Source organism: Oryctolagus cuniculus, chromosome 6, assembly GCF_051225735.1.
Source record: "Oryctolagus cuniculus isolate XC-2025 breed Fujian yellow rabbit chromosome 6, ASM5122573v1, whole genome shotgun sequence".
Lineage (NCBI taxonomy): Eukaryota > Metazoa > Chordata > Mammalia > Lagomorpha > Leporidae > Oryctolagus > Oryctolagus cuniculus.
In genome coordinates, this window is record NC_142872.1 from 168,285,603 (window position 1) to 168,301,880 (window position 16,278).

A 16,278-nucleotide genomic window follows, 5' to 3' on the forward strand; every position below is an offset into this window, starting at 1 on the left:
GGCTATGCTGTAGAAATTGACAAGCACCTAACATTTAAATAGAAACGGCAAAACACACTGGCCAAAACAATTTTGAAAATGAAGAGCAAAGTCGGAGGACCTACACAACCTGGTTTTCCTGACTCACTATAAAAGGAAGTGTCATACTGTCATAAGGCGGGGCATACACATCAGTGGAACAACACGGAGAATCCAGAAATAGCCCCATAAGTATTTATTTAAACAAATGGTACTGGTACAATTGGCTATCATATTTTTTCAAACAATAACCTCAACCTTTATCACATATCCTACACAAAAATGAACTTGAAAAGGATCACTGTTGGGGCTGGCATTGTGACGTAGTGGGTAAAGCTGTTGCCCATGAGGCCAGCATCCCATATGGGTGCTGGTTCCAGAGGGGGTTGTTCTACCTCTGATCCAGTTTCCTGCTAATGACCTCGAAAAAGCAGTGGAAGATGGCCCAGTGTTGGCCACTGTGACCATCTAGGAAGTGAACCAGCAGATGGAAGATCTCTCTCTCTGTCTCCCCCTCTTTCTCTGTAACTCTAGCTTTCAAAATAAATATTTAAAAAAGGAAAAATATTTTTATGAAGAGCTAAAATTATAAAAACTTCTAGATAAAAACTTAGGTGAATATCTTGATAACTCTAGAGTAGGCATATTTTTCAGGTAAGACACAAAAAGCATGAACTATAAAATAAAAAAATGGATAAACTGAACCTCATCAAAATTAAAAGCTGGTGCTCTTCAAAAGACACTGTTTCAGAAATAAAGACAAGACACAATAGGAGAAACTATTTGCAACACATAAGGATTTGCATCCAGACTATATAAATATTTTTCAACTGCATAATTAGAAGATACTCAATCTAATTTTTTAATGTACAAAATATCTGAAAAGGAGCTTCATAAAAAGAAGATATACTGGCCGGCGCCGTGGTTCAATAGGCTAATCCTCCACCTAGCAGCGCCGGCACACCGGGTTCTAGTCCCAGTCGGGGCGCTGGATTCTTTCCCGGTTGCCCCTCTTCCAGGCCAGCTCTCTGCTGTGGCCCGGGAAGGCAGTGGAGGATGGCCCAAGTACTGGGGCCCTGCACTCCATGGGAGACCAGGATAAGTACCTGGCTCCTGCCTTCGGATCAGCGCGGTGCGCTGGTCGCAGTGCGCCAGCCGTGGCGGCCATTGGAGGGTGAACCAACGGCAAAAGTTGGAAGGAAGAAAGGAAGACCTTTCTCTCTGTCTCTCTCTCTCACTATCCACTCTGCCTGTAAAAAAAAAAAAAAAAAAGATATACTAATGGTCAACAGAACATCAAATATTCTCAATATTAAAAGTCATCAGGGAAATGCAATTTAAAACCACAATGAGACACCACTAGATTCACCAGAGTAGCTAAAATTAAAAGACAATACTAAATTCTGGCAAAGATGGGCAGCAGCTGGAGCTCTATTGACTGCTGGTGGAGACGCAAATTGGTACAGCCACTTTGGAAAACAACTTGGCAGCTTCTTACAATGGTAGACACACACATATACCATACGACCAATTCCACTCCTGGGTTTTTAGACACCAATGTTCACAGAGGCTTTATTCATAATAGCCAACAAAGGAGATGACTGGGACGTCCTTTAGCAGGCAAGTGGGTGAATAACTTGCAGTAGTCGTAACATGAAATACTACTTAGGCACACACATGAATCATTCAGAAAAACACTACACTGAACCAAAGAAACAGGTGCAGTTAATGTACACAGTATGACTAAAACTCTATAAAAAAGCAATTTGTTAGGGCCAGAGGTCAGGGAGGGAGCTGGCTAGGAAAAGGTGCAAGGGGATTCTTTTGGATCACAGAAATACCTTGCCTTAGTAACAGTTTCACAGTGTACGCATTTGCCAAAACTCACAACATGGTTCACTTAAAATAGGTGCATTTCATTGCATGAGAATTATAGCTCAGTAAAGTGGATTTTTAAAAATGGGTGTGGGTTGGGGCCGGCGCTGTGGCATATCAGTAAGGCAGCCGCTTGCTGTGCCGGCATCTCATGCAGGCGCTGGTTCAAGTCCCAGCTGGTCCTCTTCTGATCCAGCTCTCTGCTGTGGTCTGGGAAGGCAGCAGAGGATGGCCCGGGCCCTTGGGTTCCTGTACCCAAGTGGGAGGCCCAGAGGAGGCTCCTGGCTCCTGGCTCCTGGCTTCAGATCAGCACAGCTCTGGCCATTGTGGCCATTTGGGAAGTTAACCAGCAGATGGAAGACCTCTCTCTCTCTCTCTCTCTCTCTCTGCCTCTCTGTGGATCTGCCTTTTAACTAAATAAATCTTTAAAAAATTTTAAAAGTGGGTATGGGCAAAGGGTCACCAAAACCCTTTCCCCTTCCCTCTTCTGCCCTTTGGTTAGCTCTAGACCATGTTCCCCAGTGTCCAAGCCAAGGTGGAATGTCACGTGTGTGCCAGCACGTGGGGTAAGCTGTGTGGGCCTGGAGCGTCTGAGGGGAAGCCACAGCTCTGGGCTTCCCGAGGACAGACTTGCAGTGGAGCGTGCCCCTTGTGGGGCCCTGGAAGCGGCACCTGTGGAATTACAGCAAGACACAGGGGCTCCTGGGAACCCTAAGTGTGGAAGCCGGAGTAACTGGTGCCTGCCTGATGTAGATCTCATCTCCCTGCCGGTGAGCTGTCACCCAGCGACGTGCTCGTGGATTCCTGCAGTAGAGGGCCTACCCCTGCTGCTGGCCAGCTCTGGGCCTCTGCCCCTCTGGGCAGTCGGGTGCCAAGGGCAGTCTACGGTGGACCCACGGGTAGAGCTAGATGTTTAGTAAACAAATAAGAACCCGTGGTGGACACTGTGGGAAGCATTTCACTGCAGAGAGAGAGCGAGCAGCCGTGAAACACAAGGTGAAATTTTCAGCATCATAATCATAAGGGAAAACAGCTCTAGCCCTAGTGGAGTGCCTGGCACAGAGTAAGCACTCAACGAGTATTTGCTGAGTGACTGAATGAAATCAGACCACAATTAAATACCAGTTAACATCCACCTTTTTTAAAGGATTCTTTTTAAAGATTTATTTTAATTTATTTTTTTTTATTTGACAGAGTTAGTAAGAGAGAGACAGAGAGAAAGGTCTTTCTTCTGCTGGTTCACTCCCCAAATGGCCGCCATGGCCGGTGCTGTGCCAATCCAAAGCCTGGAGCCAGGAGCTTCCTCCAGATCTCCCACACGGGTGCAGGGGCCCAAGAACTTGGGCCATCTTCCACTGCTTTCCCAGGCCACAGCAGAGAGCTGGATCAGAAGAGGAGCAGCCAAGACTCGGACCAACACCCGTATGGGATGCCAGCACTGCAGCAGAGGTTTAACCTGTAATGCCACAGCACTGGCATAGTATTTTATTATTTTATTTAAGGCAGAGTTACAGAGAGAGAGAAGGAGAGACAGAGAGATTTTCCATCCACTGGTGCACTGCCCAAATGGCCACAACAGCTGGGGCTGGTCCAGGCCAAAGCCAGAAGCCCAGTTCTTCATTCAATTCTCCCATGTAGGTGGCAGGAGTCCAAGCACTTGGGCCATCTTCTGTTGCTTTCTCGGGCACAATAGCAGGGAAGTGGAACAGCTGGGACTCAACCCACTGCTTTGATATGGGACACTGTCATCACAGGTGGTGGTTCACCCTGCCGCACCACAGCCCTGACCCCAGTTAAGATCCACCTGACAGGCACAAATTAAGAAGTCTGACAATATCAACTGTTGGAGAAGACAGTATCACTTTGCACATTGCAGGTAAATTAGTAAACTAATTTGGCATTATCTCATGAAGCTAAAAATTCACATTCCTACAACTCAGAATTCTACTCCTAGCTATGCCCAAGACAGATGTTGACACATGTCCACCTGAACATGTCTAAGAACGCCTGGGGGCAGCTTCTGGAGCAGCAAGTTAAGCTGCTGCCTGTAATGCCAGCATCCCATATAGGCACTGGTACAAGCCCTGGCTGCTCCACTTCCGATCCAGCTCACTGCTAATGGCCTAGGAAGGCAGCAGAAGATGGCCCAAGTCCTTGGGCCCCCTGCCACCCATGTGGGAGACCTGGAGGGAGTGCCAGGCTCCTCCTGGCTTCCATCCGACCCAGCCCCAGTTGTTATGGCCATGTGGGGAGTGAATCAGTGTATGGAAGCTCTCTCTCTGTCTATCTCTCTGTCTCTGTAACTCTGTCTCTCGCATAACATAAATAGATAAATTAAAAAAAAAAAAAAACAATGCTCACAGTGTCACTGCCCATGTTAACAAAATCCTATTGAACAAACAAACAAAAAAACCCAAAGCGTCACAGGCAGAACTGGGGGTTTGTGTGTGTGGTGGAATGAAAAGGCCATGCCAAGATGGCCGCTGGCAAGGGAGTGTCAGTTACTCAGGAATGGCTTTGAAACCCACCTGGCAAAGGAGCCTGCCTGGCAACAGGCAATGATTGGTTATGGCATAAACTGCCCCTTGACTGGACTGGCTGCCTCAGCTATATAAGCTGCTGCACCAACTGAAACAAGTCTGCAGGCTGCTCGCCTCCAGCCTGCTTTAACCCGACTCCCGGGGTCTGTGCCGTGACTCCACACCTCTTGCCCCCACCACGCTTCTCCTCTCAGAACGAATCCACAGCAACATGTGTGCATTGTTGCAGACACCCAGGGTAACGTGCCCAGCAAGCCAAGCTAGAGGACAGCTATGTGGGGCAGTGGTGCAGGGCCCTGCGCTCTGAACACCAGGTCACAGAGCCAAAAGTTAAATTAACAAGGTAACGAGATGTCTGTAGCACCTTCATCAGGGCACTCTCCCATTGCAGTGGAGCAAGGTGCTGAACCGCCCCACACGGCAGAGTGAGGGCAGTACACCCCATCTGTAATGGCCAGAGGAGACCACACATATTTCCAGATGTGCAGCCCCTAGGGGAGAACTACTGCCCTCCTTCCGTCCACCACACTCCAGGATAAAACCGTGACACAGCCTCAAGGCCCTGTGTGACAGGGCACAGCTCCAGTCTGGCCTCCCGCTTGTCTCCACACTGCAGACTCCAGCCACATCAGATGCCTCTAGTCCCTATTTTTGAGTAACCCTCTTCCTGTCCTTTGACCTGGCCAGCTCCCTTTTAGGATTAGAAGACAAACCCCTTGACCTGCCAGCAGGGGGCCTTTGCCTCAGCTTCCCCAGTGGGGCCCTCACTCCATCTGGTCACCGCCTGATTATCTGTGTCCCACTTCATTGTAACTCTCTGTGACAATGTGGTGCCTGCAATCCCCAGCTCAATGGTCTTTGCTGAATCATGGTAAAGGCAAGCAGCACTCCCTGAGCCAGCACCAGGAGGAACGGCAAAGATCCCCCAAGGCATCCATGGAAACCCGAAGAAAAAGAATTACCCTACCCCACCCACAGCTGGCTCATGTCCTGACGTCAATCTTTCAGGATAAAAGAAGATGGGGGTTTTCCTTCCTCACCCACTTCTGTCCAACGCCACCATCCTGGTTGAAAGCCACGCCTCTTCTCTTCCATCTGAGCCTTCCACAGGGCCTACCCACCCCTCATTGCACACAAAACCTTCCTGTGGCAGCGGCACGCCCAGCCGAGAGCCCTCCAGAGCTGGCCTTGCCTACAGCTCCTCCACAAGATCAAGTCCTACTGGGGTCCACCTCCACCCGGCCCCCTCACCACCCGAAGCCTCTAACTTAGAATCCCGCCACAGCCACTAGCCCACCTCCTCCCCCGGTGGCTTCAGGCTCACAGCTCCCTGCCTGTGACTCTGTCACTGTTCTGGCTGCTCTGTCCCTAAAGACATTGAGCTGAGGCAGTGCTAACTTGTTTTGTACTTCCAGCTCTTGACACCCAGAGCCGCCTGACGAACAGTCACTGAGCTGAGAACCAAGTCCGAGAGGAGAGTTGGGAGCTCAAGGGCACCCGGCAGCCCTTGGGTACACTCCCCCCGACCCCACCACACCTGCCCTGTCCCTGTCAGTGGGTGAGATGCCTCCCTGGCTGTCAAAGCCCCAGCCTGACTTGCCCTGAAGTCGCCATTTCTTGTGCTTGCCACCCGACTGCACGCCTCCCTTCCCCAGCGGGTGTCACTCACCACGGCCCTTTTCCTTTGCTTCCCGGGACTTCAGCCGCCACCCCTCCCCATGGCTGTGTGAAGACTCCTGCCTGGCTCCTCCTACTCCAGGGCCCAGTGCAGGCCCTGTCCCAGACTTGGTCCTGGCTCCACCTGCTGAGCTCACCGCCTCACCTGAGGCTGCACAGCAAGGCTGGGGGGATGCACCCCTCAGCCCATCACCCCTGGGAATGGACCAGACCAGCTTCTGAAAGACATCTCAGCATCGGGGCACCCCCTTCCCCCGCCCTCCTCAGCCCTGCTCCTCCAGTCCCACCAGGGCAAAGCCCCAGTGCCCCCGCCAATCTCCTCAGAACTCTGATGCATCCGCCGCCCCAGCCATCCCTAGGGCTCTGCCTTCCCCCGAAACCCCGCCATGTCACATGGCCTGGGGACTTCCTAGCCCTCCTCCGACTGGGCTTTTGTGCCCTTTCCTGAGGTGTGAGGCTGGGAGAACGGTCACAGGGCAGGGTGGCCTGGTGTCCTTGGCATGACCAGGCAGCCCTGCTATCAATTCTGCTTCACTCCCTCTGCACTGTCCTCAACTCACAGCACTTGCTCTTCCCACCCTCACGCGCACAAAGTCAGACAGCAGCTGGGTCCTACAGAGCACTTCCTGCCCACATGCCCACCTCCCAGAGACCCCCGGCCCAGCCGGCTGTGCACACGTCCTGTGCAGGGTCCATGTGCGGGCCTCACTGCTGTGCTCTGTGGTTCCTCCTCGCAGCCTGCCTCAGGGCCGCTGCTCTGCCGCCCATCCCCAGCTCTCAGCCAGAGGCCCCCGCCCTTGCCTTGCCAGCTGTCCCCTCTCCCCCACCGCCCTGCTCAGCCACCTCCACAGCCCTCGCACTCAGGGCAGCTGGGCAGGAACAGCACTATGCCATCCTACCCACACTGCGCAGCTTTGGACACATGCTGTCGGACAGACAGAGAAACGGGCAGTGGGATGGCAGGATTATGAGCACCATTTCGTAGCTGGGGAAGTCCAACAAGCACAGAGGGCCAGGAAGCAGGAGCAGCCGGCGTCAACCAGCACCAGAAAAACCACAAGGCTGGGGCAGACGTCTGGTGCAGACGCCGAGTCACCGCTAGGCACAGCTGTGCACCAGAGTGCTTGGTTCCAGTCCTGGAAATGCCACTTCCAATGCAACTTCTTCCTGACGTGCAGCAGGTGATGGCTGAGGTCCCCGGGCCCCGGCCACCACACGGGAGACCCAGACGGAGCTCCTGGCTCGGCTCCGCCTGCCTCAGCCCTAGCTGTTGCAGGCATTTGGAAGGGGACCAATGCATGGGGGATCCCTGCCTGTCTCTGTCTCTTTGCCTTTCAAACAAACACAGAAGGCAGGGGGAGGGGACAGCTAGAACGTGAACAACTGAAGTGCCCAGCAAGAGACGAAGCAAAGCAAAAGGCAGCATTACATGCAACAGAACAGTCACCCTTAAAAAGGAAGGACTTTGAGTGGGATCAGCCAAACACGAGAGCGTGAGCACTGTGGCATTCCGCGTCCGTGGGCCCTTAGCACAGGAAGTGCCGTGCTCGTTGGAGACGATGGGGAAGTGAGGCACTGATGTTTAATGGGGACAGAGTTTGTTCCACAGAATGCAGAGTCCTGGAGACGGACAGTGGTGATGTCTGCACAACACCGTGAACCTATTTACTACTGCTGTACTATACACTTAAACACGGCTGAGATGGTAAATTTTATGTTCTGTGTATCTTACCACAGTTTTAAGAATAATGAATTTTCATGGCCTGAGACACTGGCATCCCATATGAGTGCCAGTTTGAGTCCCAGCTGCTCTACTTCCAGTTCAGCTCCCTGCGAATATGCCTGGGAAAGCAGCAGGAGACGGTGGAGTATGTGGACCTCTGCCACCCATGTGGGAGACGCAGGTGGAATTCTAGGCCCCTGGCTTCAACCTGGCCCAGCCTTGGCCTTTGCAGCCACTTGGGGAGTGGATAGAAGACATTTCTCACTCCCTCCCTCCGTCCTCTTTACCATCCTGCCTTTCAAACAAATAGATAAATTAAAAAAAAAAATTTAAGGTGACAGAAACTTATCAAAAATGCAGTTTTACAAATGCTTAATGGTTAAGAAACAAATACGTGGCCGGCGCTGCGGCTCATTGGCTAATCCTCCACCTGCGGCGCCGGCACACCGGGTTCTAGTCCCGGTTGGGGCGCTGGATTCTGTCCCGGTTGCTCCTCTTCCAGGCCAGCTCTCTGTTATGGCCAGGGAGTGCAGTGGAGGATGGCCCAAGTGCTTGGGCCCTGCACCCCATGGGAGACCAGGAGGAAGCACCTGGCTCCTGGCTTCGGATCAGCGCAGCGCCAGCCGTAGCAGCCATTTGGGGGGTGAACCAATGGAAGAAAGACCTTTCTCTCTGTCTCTCTCTCTCTCACTGTCCATTCTGCCTGTCGGAGGAGGGGGAGGGAGGGAGGAGGAGGGGGAGGAGGGGAGGAGGAGGAGCAGGAGGAGCAGGAGCAGGAGGAGGAGAAGGAGGAGAAGGAGGAGAAGGAGGAGGAGGAGGAGAAGGAGGAGAAGAAGAAGGAGAAGGAGAAGGAGAAGGAGAAGGAGAAATGAATATGTAAATACTGCGATATGTTTGGTGTTTACTGACTTTCTGGAGAAGTCCGAGTTTGCTTTGGGAGCGTGCGTGGAAGGTTGTGACCTGTGCACTACCTGCAGTGGGTGGAAGATGCACATCAGGTGTGGGTGGGAGAGGCGCCCTGGACACACGCTGACCATGCCGAGCTGGGGCCTCTGGCAGACCTGAGCCGTGTCCTGAGCGTCCCAGCCAGTCTGCAGTTCTTCCAGCCGGGTGGAGCTTTGGTTTTCTGTTTTCATGTAATACTTCTCAGAGAAAAATTATACACAGATGTGAAATTTGCTCTCTGCTTAACTTTTCCCATATATATCAATCATGTTAAAAGAAATTCAGGAGCCAGCAATGTGGTGTAGTGGGCCAAGTCTCCACTTGCAGTGTCAGCATCCCACACGGGTGCTGGTTCGAGTCCCACATGCCTCATTCCCAACCCAGCTCTCCGTTAAAGCAACTTGGAAAGCAGTGGAGGATGGCCCAAGTCCTTGGGCCCCTGCACCCACGTGGGAAACCTGGAAGAAGCTCCTGGCTCCTGGCTTCAGATTGGCCCAGCTCTGGCAGTTGTGGCCATTTGAGGAGTGAACCAGCGGATGGAAGACTTTTTCCCTCTCCCTCCCTCTTTGTCTCTGTCTGCCTCTGCCTTTCAAATAAATAAATAAATCTTAAAAAAATAAACCTTAACAAAAAACAAATTCACATTTCAAAACATGTATTGCCCTAAAGCTGACTGCTTTAATTCCTTCCTTTAACCAGCCTTTTATTTTTTTAAATATTTATTTACTTATTATTTATTTGAAAGAGTTTCAGAGATAGGAAGAGATGGGGCCGGGGGAGAGAGGGAGAGGGAGGGGGGAGGGGGGAGGGGGGAGGGGGGAGGGGGAGGGGGGAGGGGGGGGAGGGGGAGGGGGAGGGGGAGGGGGAGGGAGAGGGAGAGGGAGAGGGAGAGGGAGAGGGAGAGGGAGAGGGAGAGGGAGAGGGAGAGGGAGAGAGAGATCTTCCATCTACTGGTTCACTCCCCAAATGGCTGCAGAGGCTGGGCTGGTCCAGGCCAAAGCCAAGAGTGAGGAGCTTCTTCCTGGTCTCCCACGTGGATACAGAGGCCCAATCTCTTAGGCCATCTTCCCCCGGCCTCCCAGCCCCACACAGCCAGTGGAAGGCCAGGCTCTCCAGACTTGGGGCTCTGCCATCAGCCACTTCCCCCTGTGTTCCCACAGACCCCTCGTGAAAACACCTTAGAAAGGCCTGTTTGGCTGAGCTGAGGTGGGAACAGGGCTGACTCGTCCACTCAGGACAGGCTACCTCTGAGAAAGGGTCCTGCCAGGGCTGCCCTTCACTGTGGGGCTGGCAATGGTGAGGCAGAGGCCCCAGGTCAAGCCTGGCTTCCCAGAGCAGGGTGAGGTAGGCTCACGTGACACCCAGCTCCAAGGAGACAGGGTGAGGAACAGGCAGGGGTGGCATCTGGAAAGGCGTAAATTCCAAGGCAGCTGTGGGAGGCGGGGTGGAGAAACAAGGGAGGAGAGGAGACAGGAGGCCTGGACTTCACCCTGGGAAGTGGGCACAGCCAGGCAGGGAACACACCGAGAGCCTCAGAAGTGCGGGCAGTGGGCATCAGGGACTAACGGAGGCTACTGCTTTGCAGTCCTGGGGCTCAATGATCGTATAGTCTTATGAACTGACTGTTAGAACACAGAACTGTAGGGGTGAGCATTTGGCACTGCTGAGACGCCACTGGGAGGCCCACATTCCCTACCAGAGGGCTCAGGTTTGGGTCCCGGCTCCACTCTCTATCCCTGTGCCCTGCTGATGAAGACTCTGGGAGGCATCAGGTATCAGCTCAAGGAGTCGGGTCCTTGTCACCCATGTGGGAGACGTGGACTGAGGTCCGGGCTCCTGCTTTTAGCCTGGCCCCTCCTGGTTGTTATGGGCACTTGGGGAGTGAGTCAGTAGGTGAAGGACTTCTTAGTCTGTCTACCTCTCAAATAAAATGAAAATAAATTTAAAAGTTTTGAAACCACGACAGTGGAGGGGTGTTTAGCCAGCTTGTTTGGGTGCCCGTGTCCTACATCACAGGGCCTGGGTTCAATCCCCAGCTCCGGCCTCTGACTTCAGCTTCCCATTGGCATAGAGCCTGGGACGCAGAGGTGATGGCTCAAGAAACTGGGTTCCTGCCACCTACACAGGAGACCTGGATTGAGCTCCTGGCTCCCGGCTTTGGCCCTGGCACAGCCCCAGCTGTGTGGGCGTTTGGGGAGTGCCCAGGGTGGAAGCTCTGTCCGTCTGTGTCTGTCCTCTCTTTCTCTCATAAATAACTAAAATTTTAACTCACCAAGCCCCCAGGCCTTTGCAGGGCTGTCCCTTGAGTCTGGAAGGCTGTGCCCTTCCTCATTATTCCCCACCTTCTTCCATTCTGCACCACACAGCGCCCTCTCCCTGCTCTCCTGGTCTTATTGCCCTCAAAGCACGTACCCCACCACATCTGTCATCCCACAGAGTGGCAGGCCCATAGCAGTCCCTTGACCCAATGAGATAACCCAACACACGCCTCACGATGCCCACCAGATAGCCCTGTGCTCCAGAGGAGTGGAACAGGGATTCTTACCTGACTCAGGTCCTCCACCTGCCATGCTGCAGGGTCACCGGATGAAGAGCTGCAGGCACAGTGTGGGGGCCACGTGCTCCGGACAGACCTCACGAGGTTGTTCTGTGATGGTCACCACACTGAATCTCACTATCAGGACTGGTGCAGGATTAGAGCCCACTCTGTAGGGCACCCTGGTTACCCAACCATAACTGGCAGAGCAAGGACCTGTCACATCCCAGGTCCCTCTCACCTCTGCACCCTTCTTTCCTCCGTTAAAACTCTGAGTGTCCCCAGGGCAGGGAATGGGGCCAGGGAGGCCTGTGTTCCCACGTGCCCTGTCACCCTCCAGCCTGGCTGCACTGGGCAGCTCCCAGCCTCCCAAACAGAGCCGGAGCGTGAGCGGGGCTCTCCCAGTGCTTCCTGCTGAGTGCTCCAGGGGCCACAGCACCCTGGCACCTGGCAGGCTTTCATACCTATGGTTGAAGAGAAAGTGCTCATAGTGTCACTGTCAGACAGGCCTTGCTGTGGTGCCGGCGCTACCTCATCTACTTCCCAACGACAGGAGGAAGAAGGAGCATCTCTTACTACACGCAGCAAGGAAGGGACAGAGGCAGAGACGCCGTGGGCCTGCCCCAGGTCCACGCAAGAGGCCAGCAAGCGGGGCTTCGAACTGCTGTCTGCTGGGGACTGACAGTCTGTGAGCCTGAGAGGCTGCGTGCACACTGAGGTCTAAGGCACAGGAATTAACTGACAGGGCTGGGTACCACATGGGTCTAAGGCTGGGGTATGGAATCTGCTGTGGACTGAATGCCCGCCCCACCCAGAGTCACTACTGAAATCCTACCCACAGGTGACGGGAGGAGGGGCGACTTGGTTGAGCAGGTCATGAGGTGGTGCCCTGACGGGAAGACGCCAGGGTACGAGCTTCCTCTCTTTCTGCACTCGACCGTGCCAACACGCAAGAACGTGGCCATCTGTGAGCCAGGAAGCAGAGCCCCCAGACCCTGGATCTGCCAGAGCCTTCATCCCGAGCTTCCTAGCCTCTAGAACTGCGAGGGGTGAGTGTCTGCTGCTGAAGGTGCCGGGTTGTGGTCATCTGTTCCAGCAGCCCAGACCCACAGTCTGAAGGCCTAGAACCCCCGGAGGCCTCCAGGGACCCCAGCATCAGCCTGCTCTCCTCACACAGAGCTGGCCACTCTGCCTTTCATGACTTTCAACTCCCGCCTGGCCACGGGTCTCCCCAGCCCTCCACATCCTTGCCACCGGCCTGCAGTGTTCAGCAAAAGCACAGAGGAGGGGCCGGTGCTGCGGTGAATGGTAAAGCCATGGCCTGTGATGCTGACATCCAACACGGGCGCCGGCTCAAGTCCTTGCTGATCCGCATTAGATCCATCTCCCTGCTAATGCACCTGGGAAGGCAGCGGGAGATCACTCGCGATATGGACCCTTGCTACCTGTGCGGCAGACCTAGGTGGACCTAGGCAGACCAAAGGCTTCAGCTTCGTCCAACCTCAGCCTTTGCAGCCATTTAGAAAATGAACCAGCAGATGGAAGACTCTCTGACTCTCTCTCTCTCTCTCTCTCTCTCTCTCTCTCTCTCTCTCTTTGTAAGTTTGCCTTTCAAACAAATAGGGTACATCTTTATAAGAAAAAAGAAAGACTGAATACAGCACACTCTTACCTTCATTGAGCACCTGCTGTGTGCCAGGGCCTGTGCTTGGCTGTGAGGAAGAGCAGACTACGCCATTGCCTTTGTCTTCCTGGGACGTCACTCTGGGTCTTCCCTCTGGGAACAGCCTAAGTCTGGTGGGGTGTCAGAAAGATGCCCCCATTCACAAGTGCACAGAGTGAGGCTGCAGCGAGAGGGGGAAGAGCAGGCCAGGCACCAGCCTCCCTGCAAGCCCTGACCCTGGCAGCTGGGAGCATTGAGAGAATGGCGACCTGAGGCCGGGGGAGCCCAGGCACTTGGCAGGCGGTGCCTTGCTACACTGAGAGAACGGCGACCTGAGGCCGGGGGAGCCCAGGCACTTGGCAGGCTGTGCCTTGCTGCCTTCACCTGTGGAATGAAGTGCTACAGCCTTGGGGGTGTTAGGACAGTCACAACAGTGCCTGCATACAATAAGCACTCAATATATGTCATCCTTCTCATTTTTGAAGAGTAGGAGAGAGGCAGAGGGAGGGGTGTCGCCACTATTTCCCAGGCGGGCACTGGGGTCTGGTGCCAGCTGAACCAGTGGGAACCCACACCGGACAAAGACCTCCCAGGAGCTCTTTGTCAGCAACAGGATGCGACACCACTTGCTGGCCGACTCCCGGGTTATAGCCACAGGGCACACGGCTGGTACCGCGCGGCTCCTTCCCAGGAGGGGACACTCATTGGGTCTGGCACAGGGGAGCCCGTCCCAGACTATCCACGTAGGAGGATGCAGGGGGTGCGGACTGAGGACTCCAGATTAGTTAGGGCTCCCGTTCTTCACCAACCTCAAGCCTTGGAGAGAAGGCGCTAGATGGAAACTTGCTAAACCTGCAAAGAATCCCAAGCCACAAGGGAAACCGAGACTCCCGGAGCCCTTGCCAAGCCGGAACGCTGAGCGACATGGGGAAAAAGTGTGCAAAAGCCGGTGACCCACAACCAGGGGATCTGAGTCCAAGACGCAAGTCCCCGATGAGCCAGGGAGGAATGGAAACCCTGGTTCACACCGGGAGGTTCCTGTCACTTCGCAGCTCTGTCCTCTGCAGTGTGAAACCCTGGCCCATTCCCAAGGCTCGGGTGAGCTGGACAAAGACCATGCAGGCAGGCCCAACATTTCTCTCCTGCTCTCCAGACACATGATCCTAACTGATGTGGATAAATCTGTGGACGAATCTCTCACTCTCCGTACTTTGTCTACCCTCTATCCAATTTAAACTCAATAGATTTGGATACCAAAGGACATTTTGTATATATGATGTGACAAAAATGATAAGAAAACTGGGGCGAAGAAGAAGTAGAAAGAGACAGAAAGCAGATTAAGCCTGGCTGAGGTGAGCATAAAGGAAAGGGAAGGCTGCAGCCCAACACCCCGGGGCAGCCTGGGAGTCCTTTGAAGGCCCTCCTGCACACCCAGGGCCTGCGGGAGAGACTGGGGGTGGCAGAGGCACAGGGTCAGGTGGCGGGGGGCCACAGCATTCGCTGGCACCAGCTGCAAGGCGGGAAGAGGACAGTAGAGGAAGAACCTGCCCCTGGCTCTGTCCACACTCCCCCTCTGTGGAGGGCTGCATGTGCCCCAGCTCCACTTCATCCTCCCACTCACTTCTCATACTCCAGCCTCTGGAGGTGGCCAAGCCACACCGTCCACGCACTCCTCACTGTGCCACCTAAGACGTCCAAGTCCCCAGAGCTGAGACACCCATTTCGGTCCTCATCTGACCTCAGCCTCATTAGCTACCATCGCCCCTCTGCAGCCGAAAGCAGCCTTCGCCTGTGGTCCCCCCTCAGGCCCTCACTGACCCCTGTGGGCCTTTCTGTTGGTGTCTTCTGTAGCCTCGTCCAGGCTCCTCTAGGCGCAGTGGGCCTGGCACCTTTTCTCACTGTCTCAATACTGATTCCAGGTGAGCTCACCCCCTCGTACAGTTCCAGTCACCACCTGGAACTTGACGACCCCAAGACGTCTCTCTGCAGCAGGTCCTCTGGGACCCAGAGCAGTAACTGCCTGCTTCCTTGCCAGTCTCCACAGCACAGACTGACTCAGGATCCTCACTCTACTTGCCTTTCTCCCCTCTCAGGCTGGTATGGCCAGCAGCTCTACCACCCCTGCCTCTCCCTTGTCCTCACCCCTGAGACCAGCCCACCCAGCACCACTCAACAGCTCAGCTCTTCCCACCCTCTCCCTTGTCCTCACCCCTGAGACTAGCCCACCCAGCACCACTCAACAGCTCAGCTCTTCCCACCCTCTCGCTTGTCCTCACCCCCTGAGACTAGCCCACCCAGCACCACTCAACAGCTCAGCTCTTCCCACCCTCTCCACCCGCATGGCACCACCTGAATCCAAGCCACCCTTGCCATCTGCTGGATGACACCAGTGACTTCCTCGTGAGGCATGACTCAGCAGCTCTTTTCCCTCCCCTTCCTACTGCCCTTCAAGGGCTTCCCTGGACCCACGGCCACTGGTGTGGTCAAGCCTGGCTCCAGCCTTTCCCGGCACAGACCTCTCCTTCCCTCCTTCTCAGCTCCTCCCGCAGAGCACACTCCCCTGCGGCCTCTGCACAGCCACTCCCCCTGCCAGCAAGCGCTCCTCGCACCTGACCCTTCCCTCACGTCATCTGAGATGTCACCTCAGGAAGGAGGACTGACAAAGGTCATCCAGCTGTGCACCACGCCCTCTACCGGCACCACGTCTTGCCACAGGGAAGACAGGATATCACGTGGGATTTGATTCACGGTCAAGGGTGACGAGGCGGGGACACACCTGCCTGTGACCAGCACGGAACCCTCCGGTCCCAACATGACACCTGCCACACAGTCGCTCAACACATGTACTTCTGGAGGGAAGAAGCACTGGTACACAGGGAGATGAGATGACCATCACCCCGACTGGTAGGGCTTTTTAATCACAAAGGTTTATTTTAAGGAACTGGTCCATACAATTACAGAAGCTGCCAAGTCTGAAGTCTGTAGGCCCGGTGGAAACTTAGGCAGGATTTCCATGTTATAAACATTTTTCAAACGTTTGTTTCACTTTTTTTGAAAGGCAGAGACACACACATCTGTCTTGTTCACTCTATCCACTGGTTCCCTCCCCAAATGCCTGCAACGGCTGGGGCTGCTCCGCCCCGAACTCCAGCTGGTCCCACACTTGAGTGGCAGGGGCCTGCTGCCTCCTGCAGTGTGCATTAGCAGAAAGCTAGAATCCTAAGTGGAGCCGGGACTCAAACCCACGCACTCTGGCCTAGCATGTGGGTGTCCTAAGCAGGGCCTTAATGGCTGCACCACC

At 54.4% G+C, this 16,278-nt stretch overlaps 1 long non-coding RNA gene across 10 annotated transcripts in view; it reads right to left on the minus strand.

Moving 5' to 3' along the window:
- LOC108176201 (uncharacterized) overlaps nucleotides 1-16,278 on the minus strand; it is a 42,041-nt gene that overhangs the window by 18,875 nt on the left and 6,888 nt on the right. For 9 of the 10 annotated variants that reach the window (XR_016236640.1, XR_016236639.1, XR_016236641.1 and 6 more), the window contains exons 2-3: nucleotides 12,987-13,108; nucleotides 11,324-11,425 (exon numbers count right to left, since the gene is read on the minus strand). This is a non-coding gene — a long non-coding RNA (uncharacterized LOC108176201). Of the gene's footprint in view, nucleotides 1-8,804; nucleotides 8,976-11,323; nucleotides 11,426-12,986; nucleotides 13,109-16,278 lie in introns of those variants that run through there. The other variant, XR_011389369.2, reaches the window with a different exon arrangement.